Source organism: Bubalus kerabau, chromosome 11 (assembly GCF_029407905.1).
Source record: "Bubalus kerabau isolate K-KA32 ecotype Philippines breed swamp buffalo chromosome 11, PCC_UOA_SB_1v2, whole genome shotgun sequence".
NCBI classification, from domain to species: domain Eukaryota; kingdom Metazoa; phylum Chordata; class Mammalia; order Artiodactyla; family Bovidae; genus Bubalus; species Bubalus kerabau.
Window position 1 is genome coordinate 74,176,805 of NC_073634.1, and position 9,111 is coordinate 74,185,915.

The 9,111-nt window shown below is 45.5% G+C and overlaps 1 long non-coding RNA gene across 2 annotated transcripts; it reads left to right on the plus strand.

Moving 5' to 3' along the window:
* The first annotated feature begins 6,653 nt into the window (after positions 1 to 6,653).
* On the plus strand, positions 6,654 to 8,916 carry LOC129623325 (uncharacterized). 2 transcript variants are annotated; one of them, XR_008700486.1, is made up of 3 exons: positions 6,654 to 6,781; positions 8,158 to 8,336; positions 8,790 to 8,916. It is a non-coding gene; the product is annotated as an uncharacterized LOC129623325 (long non-coding RNA). The 2 variants fall into 2 exon arrangements; XR_008700485.1 differs by lacking the exon at positions 6,654 to 6,781 and adding an exon at positions 6,869 to 6,973.
* The last annotated feature ends 195 nt before the right edge of the window (positions 8,917 to 9,111 follow it).

Here is a 9,111-nt window from a genome sequence, read left to right on the forward strand (position 1 = left end):
CAGAGTACATCATGAGAAACACTGGACTGGAGGAAGCACAAGCTGGAATCAAGATTGCTGGGAGAAATATCAATAACCTCAGATATGCTGATGACACTACCCTTATGGCAGAAAGTGAAGAAGAACTAAAGAGCCTCTTAAAAGTGAAAGAGGAGAGTGAAAAATTTGGCTTAAAACTCAACATTCAGAAAACTAAGATTATGGCATCCGGTCCCATCACTTCATGGGAAATAGATGGGGAAACAGTGGAAACAGTGTCAGACTTTATTTTTGGGGGCTCCAAAATCACGGCAGATGGTGACTGCAGCCATGAAATTAAAAGATACTTGTTCCTTGGAAGAAAAGCTATGACCAACTTAGCATATTAAAAAGCAGAGACATTACTTTGCCAACAAGGGTCCATCTAGTCAAGGCTATACTTTTTCCAGTAGTCATGTATAGAAATGAGAGTTGGACTGTAAAGAAAGCTGAATGCCAAAGAATTGATGCTTTTGAACTGTGGTGTTGAAGAAGACTCTTGAGAGTTCCTTGGACTGCAAGGAGATCCAACCAGTCCATCCTATAGGAGCTCAGTCCTGAGTGTTCATTGGAAGGACTGATGTTGAAGCTGAAACCCCAATACTTTGGCCGCCTGATGCGAAGAGCTGACTCATTTGAAAAGACCCTGATGCTGGGAAAGATTGAGGGCAGGAGGAGAAGGGGACGACAGAAGATGAGATGGTTAGATGGCATCACCGACTCAATGGACATGAGTTTGGGTAAACTCCGGGAGTTGATGATGGACAGGGAGGCCTGGTGTGCTGCAGTTCATGGGGTCGCAAAGAGTCAGACATGACTGAACGACTGAACTGAACTGCACAAAAGACATATTAATACATCTCTGGTCAATAACATGTTATAATATGTTATAACACATATTTATTATCTTACTCTGTAGATCAGATATCCCACTGGATGAAAATCAAGGTTTCTACAAGGCTGTATTCCTTCTGGAGGCTCCAGAAAAGAATCCATCTCCTTGTCTTTTCCAGCTGCTAAAGGCTACCTGCATTTCTTGGCCATGGCCCTAACCTGCTCACACCTGCTCCTCCAGCCCTTGGGGTGGTGTGGGCAGCAGGGTCAGCAGCACAGAGAAGGGGAAGGAGTGATGGCTTCTGAGACAGTAGTTATGGGGGCAGGAGCTCTGACATGGTGGGAGGAGGGGATGAGAGGGGTCCAAAGTAGCAGAGACTTCAACAGAGAGATGTGCCCAGGGCAGACACTGCAGGTCACCAAATGCCTGGCTTTGGGGTGTCAGAGACAGCTTTATGGAGCTGGAACTCCTGGTTCTATTTCACAACACAGACATGTCTTTCATTATCTCCAGGGCTGTTGTGAAATGTTCCAAAGAGAATAACGTATTTTTGATTCATTTTAATTGTACAAAAGATCTGTATGTCAGGCAGCACTTTTGAGAAGGGGATAAGGTGTCACAAAGTCAGGGAAATGCTGATGAGTCTGGGTCCACTCAGGAGAGGTGGGGGTGGGGTGTCTGGCACTGGGTCTGGCTGCAGGATGAGCAGACCAGGGGCTCTGGAATGCTAACATAGCTCTTGCAGAGGGAGAGGTGTGTGATCCTTGGAGCCCTGCTGTCTCCCACAGGGAGGCCAGCTCCGTGAAGTGGGTGGAACTCAGCACAGAGGAACTCAAACAAACCATCCCAGTTTGCAAACTAGTGGCAGAGCTGGAAAAAAGTAGCAGCCTATGGTTTTGTAATTCCATTATGATGTGAAATGCAGGCTATCAATTCATCCTATCTGTTAGGGATTCTCAGAATAGGCCCGACCAAGGCAGCCCGGGAAATGATTTCAGAGGAAGCCCCAGACAGCCATGAGCCAGCTGTGTAGCCTTGAACCAGCTGCTTCCACTCTCTGGGTTGCACCTCCATTGTGTTGTAAGAAGGAAGGAGGGCTGTATAACAATGGCGTAAATCATTATGCAGGGCTTACTGGGTTTGAGTCACCTTAAGTATGTTATCTCACATAATCCTTCCAATAATCCTCTGGAGGGTTAGCCTCATCTTGCAAATAAGAAAATGGAAGTTCAGGAAGGTTAAGTAACTCATCCAAGTTCACACAGCTAATGAGCCACCCAATAGGACTTTAAAGACTTGAATGCCTGCTAACCCCAATGCTAGATCCCTCAGGGTCAGCTCTTGGCTCCATCCTGAGTGTGAAAAATCCAGAAGGGCCACCCCGGTTCCTTTATGCTCCATCTCACTGCTGTTTGAGGGCTGGACCCTGGGCTTGGTATGCAGAGTGTGGGTGGGGATGACCCAGGTCACCACCAGGACTCCTGAGAACATAGAGGAAGTGAGAGCTCTGGCACCTCCACAACCCACACACCTGCTCCTGTTTCCACAGGTCTGAGAAAGGCCGCTGCCCTCGGTTTAAAGTAACTGTTCTTTCCAAGAGCTTATTACACATACCCTTTACATAGCAATTTCATCGAATAAAAGCACACCTTCTATATCCACACAATACCCTGCACATGTCTTTTTGTGGCTTAATCACTCATTTATTTCTATCACTGAATAATATTCCATTTTCTGGATGGAAACCAGAGTTTCTGTCTTCATCCACCTCCTGAAGGGCATCTTGGTTGCTTCCAAGTTTTGCCAATTATGAATAAAGCTGCTGTAAACATCCATGCGCAGGTTTTTGCATGGACAGAACTTTTCAAATCACTTGGGAAAATACCTAGAAGCACCACTGTGGGTTCATAAAGAGTATGTTTAATGTAGGCCCTTGTTTTTTATCCAACCTGCCATTCTGTCTTTTAATTGGAGTATTTAGTTCATTGACATTTAAGGTAACTGTTGATAGATATGTATGTGTTGGAAACAACAAAAATGTCCATTGACATATGAATGGATAAAGAAGATGTGTGTGGGGGGTGTGTGTGTGTGTGTAATGGATTCCTACTCAGCCATAAAGAGAATGAAGTGAAGCTGTTTGCAGCAACACGTATGGACCTGGAGATCATCATACTAAGTGAAGTCAGAAAGACAAATACCATGTGCTATCACTTATATGTGGAATCCAAAATATGACACAAATGAACTTATCTGTGAAACAGAAACAGACTCACAGACATAGAGAACAGACTGTGGTTGCCAAAGGGGCTGGAGGAAGGGGGACTGATGGAGTTGGAGTTTGGGATTAGCAAATGCAAACTATTATGTATATATATAAAACTGAGGCACTTTGCTGTACACCAGAAACTAACACAACCTTGTAAATCAACTATACTTCAATAAAGTAAGAAAAAACTTTAAGAGTGTGCTTAGTTTTATAAGAAACTGCCAAACTGTCTTCCAAAGTGACTGTACCATTTTTCATTCTTAATGGCAACCCACTCCAGTACTCTTGCCTGGAAAATCCCATGGATGGAGGAGCCTGGTAGGCTGCAGTCCATTGGGTCGCGAAGAGTTGGACACGACTGAGCGACTTCACTTTCACACGTTGGAAAAGGAAATGGCAACCCACTCCAGTGTTCTTGCCTGGAGAATCCCAGGGACGGGGGAGCCTGGTGGGCTGCCGTCTATGGGGTCACAGAGTCGGACACGACTGAAGTGACTTAGCAGCAGCAGTAGCGGCAGCAGAGTCATTCAACAAATAGCTTCTGGGCTGGCAGGGGAGACAGGTAGCAATCATTGCAGCAGTGTGATGAGGCACTGCTAGAGGTTTTTCAGAGAGCCAGAGGAACCCAGAGGAAAGACAGGTAACTCAGCCTCAGGGTGAGGCTATCCAGGGCAGATAGACTGGGGATGCTGTCTGCCTTGTTCATGCTGTTTCCTTTGCACTTAGCACCATTTCTGGCACCTAGAACAGGATGAATGGCACGTCCATCCATCCATCAGTGCAGCTCTCTCAGCTAGGAGCCAAAGGATGAGAGTCATTTATACCAGGAGTTAGGCATAACTTACCTGAAGACTTACAGGCAAAGGTTCAGCCCCTACAATACCCTAAACAATATTTCAATCTAGATGAACACAGAAGGGGAGAGGGAGACAAGTGAGAAAAGATAGGGCCAGATCACACTTTGCCTTGGAAGCTGCATAAAGGAGACTGACTTTAACCTGAGTGAAAAGAGAAGGAATTTAAGCAGCTTTGCATTTTAGAAACTCATTGTTCTAACGTAGATTAGAGATTATGATGACCTAAGGATGTGCCAGGCAGACAGAAGAGAGGTCATTCTTGCCCCCCTCTACAGCTGATTTCCAATGGGAAGCAGAGATACATCATATGTTATTTAAAATAATTAAATAGTCCAAAATGTGCAAGGTACTCTAAGGGATGCCATGGCAGGTCCTTTAAATTGAAACCTGAGGAATGAATGAACAGGAGATGGTCAGTGAGAGAGGCAAAGATCTTTCCAGACGACACTAAAGCTGTTATGAAGGTCCTCAGCAAAACATGCTGAAGGAACTGAGAAAAGTCCAGTGTGGTTCTTGTGAAAATGTGAGGCTGGAAGTTTGACCAGATAAAGCTGGGGAGGTAGCAGGAATCAAACCCCACAGAACACTCTTACACATTTTGGACTTACCCTCTGCAAAACAGGAAGTCTTGAATGATGTAAGCAGGATCCTATTTTGAAAAATAGGATCACTTGCATTTCTCTTTTGCATTTCTGTGTATGTGACCTTCCTGGTCAGTGCATTGGTCTGCTTGCCTTGAAAGTGGTGTTAGAGTGATCAAAGAAAAAAATATTCAGAGAAGGGGATAAGGAGTATTGAGCTGCAGACATTCAAAATCAGATTCTTCAGCCAGACAATGGTCTTGAAAGACGGTCTTTATTAAGAAAAAGGATATTCTGGATGTCTTTAACTTTCTCTGTAATATATCAAGAAGCCAGCCTGACAGAACTGACCTTAGAGCTTTATCTAAAGAGGAGAACAGACAGGAGAGCCCTGATCTCAGGTCTGGAGGATGGCGGGGAGGAGGTGAGAAAGGACGCAAGTGTGGGAGCAAGTCAGGTGTGTATCTTCATTGTCTATCTTCCAGTTGAAGTCCCAGACTGCAAAGGGAGAGGGGAGCTCTGGGAAGAGATGCCCTTACATATCACTCTAAAGGTCTTCACATCAAAGTAAACTGCAGTGTGGTTAGGCACAGGGCAAGTTTGAATTTAACTTTCTCAAGTCTCCCCTGGTTCCCCTGCAGTGTTAGAATGATGGCTGCAGTAGGTCTGTAGTTGTGGATTTTATATAAGAAACTGATCAGAAGCAGATAGATTGAAAGCCTGCTAAGTTTTTTTTTTGAAAGCACTGAACAAACAATAAAAAGTATTGACTATGACCATTACTTCCTAATACAATCGCTGGGATCCACAGTCTGCAGCAGCAGGAGGTAGAGGTGAACACTCTGAAGCTCCCAGGGGCCCCTCTCACCAATGCCTGTTTCAGGGGTAGCCATGGGGGATAAGAGCCTCCCAGAAGGAAAAGCCCAGAGACATGGACGATGGACAAAGCTCCACTGCCGAGGTAGGGGGGCTCCCTCCTCCAGCCCATCAGCATCTGATCGTTGTCATGAACCAGTGCCAGATGTGTTGCCATGCTTCTTTTCTCTGAATGGGAGTCCTCATTGCAGTTATCCTGCTCCTATTCCACCTGCCATAGTCAGCATGGGGTGGAGGGTTTTCGTGTCTATGTGCTCAGACCATGTGGAGCCCATGAAGAGGGTTGCACATAGCCTGATGATCCTTGATCTGCATGAGGTTTTGGGGTCATCTCCCCTGGGGAGGAAAGGAAAGAATTTGATGTACAAGAAGGGGGCATGCGAATTTTAGGGTGACTATGGCAGAAACTGCTCTTTGGTTATTCCAGTGCCCATTCTTCCCTTTTTGCCTCAATAACACAATCCTCAATTTTATGCCTTAAGGCTGTATATCACTAAGGCTGTATTTAAGAGTACATTTCCCAGACTCCCTTGCAGCTAGCTCTGACCATGTGTATACGTTCTAGCTAACAAAATATAAGCAGAAATGTCAAAAGGACTTTCAGGAAAGTCTCAGTAAAATGGGAGTTGAAATAAAAGAGGGAAAGGGATGCCCCTCTCCCTTTTTGCCATACTGTTTCTTGGAAAGCAAATATGATGGCTAGAGTTTGCTAGAATGTAGATCATGGAAATTAGAGCCATACCTTGGGAACGGACAGAAAAGAGGATCCTGGCCCCTGACAACTTCCTGAAACCACCAGACCAGCCCTCAAGCTTCTGGCTCCAGACTTTTAAGGGAGAGAAAGAAGCTCTGTGTGTTCACAGTTCTGCTTATTTGGGTTTTCTGTCACTGGCAGCTGAATGTAATCCTAATTGATATACCTCTAAGACAGGGGTCGGGTGGGAGACTTACATCATCAATTTAGTGGTTGGGACCCAAAACCTGCAGACACAATGCTGATGTTCTGGCTGCAGGAGGGGATTGGAGGTGACCGGAGTTGTGCGGGTGAGGGGTGACAGAGGCTTGTACAAGGATGGTAACTGTAGGGCTGGATAGAACACTCAGATCTGAAACACACTTTGGAGGTAAGACAGGAGTTGGTGGTGGTGAGGAAGAGACGAGGACAGGAAGAAGGAAGTCAAAGAAAATGGCCCTGCAAGGAAGGAACAGTGAGCAGAGCCGTCAGCGGCGCTACAGCCCAGGAAGATGCAGGCCGAGACAAGTCTGCAGGATTTGGTCACAAGGAAGTAGCCTCAGGACAGTGGAGGTGGAAGCAGACTTGAGTGGGTTGAAGGAAGAGTGGGAGGTGAGGAAGTGGGCCCAGCACGTAGAGGTAACTCCTCTGAAGCTGACCTAGGGGGTGGAGTCATGGAGGGTTCTTATTTTTTAAATGGGCAAGACTTGGCCTCATTTAAAGGAAAGGACCCTTAGAGAGGTAGAGGTCAATGATGGAATAAGAAGAGGAAGAAGCTACTTGAAGAGGATCCCTGAGAAGAAGGTGGGAGGAATGAGTTTTGGGGAGCAGGAGAACCCCTTCTCTGTTAAAGCAGGTGAAGGAGGGCAGACGGGAGACAGGCTGGCTCTCTCCTGGGCTATGGGCAGAGCCTTCTCAAGGGCTCCCAGCCCCTGGCCTTCTTCCGCCCCACCCCCGTCTATCCTGCACATCTACCTTAATCTTCCTAGAGTGACTGTAGCCGCATCCACTGGCCCTTCGTTTACAGCTCCCAATACCTCAAAACAAAGGTCTCATTTCTGCTGACTTTTGGGGTCTCACCTTAAGTGGGGCTAGTTCTGGAAAAGCCCCCCCGATTAGGGAAAGTCCCGGTGATAATCCGCAGCCACAACAGCTTATATGTCTTTGAGGCGCTCACTGACCTTGTAATTATGTGATCAGACCGCCCCATTAGACAATGGCTGGTGTGTGTGCGTGTGGGTGTGTGTGCATGTGAGTGCTTATCACCTCTATCTCCAAAGCACGGGGGACAGCCTGGCACAAAGAGGCACTACTTTGGGCTGAATGACCAACTGACAGCAAGACTCAAGACTCTCATTGAGGCTGTTAAGATCACAGGTTAAATTTCCAGCATCCCCTAAACCTGCCCATGCTCCAGATGCTGGGTACTCCTTCCTGGTTCCCAAGGCTGCCCCATGCTTTCCTTCCACACAGGTCTTTGCTCAGACTGTTCCCTGCCCAGCATGCCCACCCTCCACTCTGTTCTGTACAGACTCTACTCCCCTCCCAGCCCAGGGACCCTTCCACTGCAGAATCTTCTCTGAAACCCCCACCAGCCACAAGCTGAGCCACTTACCACATTCTACTGTGAATATCTCTTTCCTGTCCCTTTCCTCCCATCACATTGCAACCTCCTTGAGGGAAACCTCTAGGTAGTAATTGTTATTCAAATGAAAACATGACTGTGAGGCAAAGAAACACCTTATATAACATCTGTATAAACAGTCTTATACGACTTTATCCCCAGTGGTGTCTGCATGGTGTCATGGACTTGGTAGGGACACAAAAATAATTTTGAATGAATATTTTCTCCATCATACCTGTAAGAATATGATGGTGACAGTCTCCATCTACATTAATTTTTAAAGTTAATTTAAATGTGGTTTTCCTATGCTTACAACACAAAGAGAGTGCCTGTTTTTATCCATGAACAAAATCTGTCTTTTCAGATTTTTTCCATATTTTCTTGAGAAACAAATGCATGCCTCATGCAGCAGATCAAGGTGGTGACTGTATTTGCCAGCGTACCAGACACACCACTGCGTAAGGGAAAAGGAATTTCTCCTGGAGCTGATAATTTCCACCGTGTTCAGCAACATTTGTCTCTTGGGCTTCTGAATAAGCCCAGGTAAGTGAAAGCATATAAAATCTACAAAGCGCTAAAATAAGAAGGAAACTACATCACTATTCATAGCTATTATTTTCCATGCTAAGGTCTCACGATTGTTTTTTTAGTTCAGAAAATAGAGTCATTGGGATTCTCAAAAGTTCTACCTCAATATAAATCCATAGAGACAGTAGGCAGATGGGTGGTTGCTAGGGACTGGAGGTAAGGGGAAGGGAGCAACTGTGTAATGGGTCAGGGCTTCCTCTCACAGTGATGAAAATGTTTTAGACCTAGACAGAAATGGTCGTTGAGCAACATTGTGAACGTACTAAATGCCACTGAATTGTTCACTTTTAAATGGTTACTTTTTAAAAGATTTCTTGATGTGGACCAGTATTTCTTAAGCCTTTACTGAATTTGTTAAAAATACTGCTTCTGTTTTATGTTTTGTTTTTGGTTTTTTTTTTTGGCCAGGAGGCATATGGGATCTTAGCACGCTGACCAGGGATCCAAACTGCACTGAAAGTTTCAACCACTGGACTGCCAGAGAAGTTCATAAAATGGTTGCTTTTATAGTTTTGTGAATTTTACCTCAATTAAAAAAAAAATTGCATAAACACTGAATCATTTCTAAATGTCCCGAAGGGCACGACAGTGCTATATTCTAGGGCAGCCCCAGAGTCAAGGTCCCATAGCACCTTGTACTGCACCTTTGGATCAAGACTGGAGTCCCCCCATGTATAAGCATGACCTCCAAGTGTCCTCAGAGACACTCAGCTGAGCACTATTACCAACC